Source organism: Tupaia chinensis, unplaced genomic scaffold (genome assembly GCF_000334495.1).
Source record: "Tupaia chinensis unplaced genomic scaffold, TupChi_1.0 Scaffold143271_1, whole genome shotgun sequence".
In the NCBI taxonomy this organism is placed as follows: Eukaryota; Metazoa; Chordata; class Mammalia; order Scandentia; family Tupaiidae; genus Tupaia; species Tupaia belangeri.
This window is the reverse complement of record NW_006203116.1, coordinates 115,760-118,019: the sequence shown is the minus strand read 5'-3', so window position 1 is coordinate 118,019 and position 2,260 is coordinate 115,760. Positions and strand designations below refer to the sequence as shown.

Here is a 2,260-nt window from a genome sequence, read left to right as displayed (position 1 = left end):
GTAGTGCCCTTTCTTTCCACCTGTGAGGAGAAAACACCTGTGAGGGACAGGTCCATGGGGTCCACAGAGCCAGTAACCCTGGACCCCAGAGAAGTTTCCAGAACTGTGATTATAGACCCAGGGCAGGGTCAGGGAATGTGAGGATGGAGATGTGGGAGGAGGACCAACAGCCCACCTGGAGGACCGTCCGTCCTCAGCAGAGACTGTCCCTGTGACCTCTGACTGCTGGGAACCAGGTCCCCATCTCCACCATCCCCAGGTGACAGGTGTGTGACTGGTTGTCACACCTTACAGAGGAGTGAGCAGCCTCAGCACAGAGGCCCTCAGCCTGGGCGAGCACATGTGGGTGGTGGCACCTCCCAGTCACCAGGCAGGTCCCCCACCTGGGACAGGACAGCTCAGAGCTCCCCTTCCTACCTGAGCTCCTCCTCCAGATCACAATGGCTCCCGTGACCAGAACTCCAAGGAGAACCAGGCCAGTGACGATTCCTATGATGAGAATGGGCGACTGAGGATGCGGCTCTGGGAAGGGAGGAGAGGGGAGGTGAGGGCTCTGATTCCCAGGCCTCAGTCCTGACCCTGCTGAGGTCTCAGGAAGGGCTCCTGCTTTCCTGCTTCCCCTGACAAGAGCTCGGAGCCCCCCTTACCCCATCTCAGGGTGAGGGGCTCAGGCAGCCCCTCGTGCTGCACGTGGCACGTGTATCTCTGCTCCTCTCCAGAAGGCACCACCACGGCCGCCCACTTCTGGAAGGTTCCGTCCCCTGCAGGCCTGGTCTCCACCAGCTCCATGTCCTGGGTCTGGTCCTCCCCATCCCGCTGCCAGGTCAGGGAGATCTCCGCAGGGTAGAAGCCCAGGGCCCAGCACCTCAGGGTGGCCTCCCGGTCAGAGGTGGGGTGGTGGGTCACGTGTGCCTTCGGGGGGTCTGCGGGGAAGAGTCGGGAAATTCAGACATGGTGCAGCCCCTCCCACTGTCCAGGAAGCAGCCCTGTGAGACCATCTGGGCTTGGACAGGACACCTGGGCAGGGGAGGGGGCCCATCAAGCCTGGGCTCATGTGTCTGGGGGGATCTACTCCTGGGAAGGTTGAGGATTTGGGGTGAACAGCTCTGGGTAGGACCCAGGGAGAAAATGGGGACTTATGATCCTGACGTGAATGGAGGGGACTTAGAGTCACTGGCATCAGCTCTCTCTCACTCAGGTGGGGCCTAGATCAAGGCCTGAGCGGTGGCGGTGGCTAGAACTGCAGCCAGAGTCCCCGCACACTGCTGAGGGTGACTTCAGGTCTGTACCCAGTGTATTCCTGGAGACTGACTCTCACTGTCTGAAAGGAAGGGCTCTGGGCTAGTCAGTCCCTGGGGCAGGATCTTAAAACCAGGAGGATGCTGCCTGACAGAAGTGAGAGGCTTCCTTATTTTGGTTTCTTTCTTTTTTTTTTTTGTTTTGTTTTCTTTTTATGTTTTTGCCATAGGGCATGCACTCACCAGGGTGATAGAGAGACAGAGACAGTGAGAGGGAAAGTGAGAAATCACCCCCAAGGGGGATTGCCACATGCCTTCCTTCTCCTCCAGCTTTCCCCTGGATTTTGGGCACAGGGAGAAGTGTCAGAGGCGATTTTCCAGCCCCCTCTGTGGGTCTCGCACAGCGGTCACCCCTGTGGGAGTCAGCACTTTACCCACTACACCAGCTGGTGTCCCTGTGAGCCCCACTTTCTTCCCCTCCGTGTGGGACAGCAGCCCCAGCAGGACAGGAAATCCTGGAACCCCCGCGGCCCCTGGTACCTGCGCGCTGCAGCGTCTCCTTCCCGTTCTCCAGGTGTGCGCCCAACCACTGCACGCACTCCCCCTCCAGGAAGGCCCTGAAGCTCTCCGCCCAAGCAGCTGCCTCCCAGTTGCGCTGGGTGATCTGGGCTCCGGTGTCGGCCGCAGTCCAGGAGCGCAGGTCCTCGTTCAGGGCGATGTAGTCCCGGCCGTTGCCCGCGCCCGCGGAGGAGGCGCCCGCCCGGCCCCACGTCGCAGCCGTGCATCCTCTGGATGGTGTGAGAGCCTGGACCGACCCGAGGCAGACACCCCGTTAGTCCCGCCCCGCCGTCGGCACCGCCTTCAGCCCAGGACCACCCAAAGAATTTCTGAAAGTGAAACCATGAAAGGTTCCCTGCGGGCTCTTCTGGAGGGAGGGTCTCGACGGTCCCGCAGTTCCGGGTGAAGCTCGGTTCGGACCCGAGACGGGGGCGACCGCGACGGGCGGCGGGGGGCGCGGGGTG

General features: G+C 61.5%; 1 pseudogene; it reads right to left on the bottom strand.

Annotated features, from left to right (window-relative positions):
* The window catches only part of LOC102502643 (patr class I histocompatibility antigen, A-126 alpha chain-like), a 6,824-nt pseudogene continuing 4,564 nt past the window's right edge, over positions 1-2,260 (bottom strand).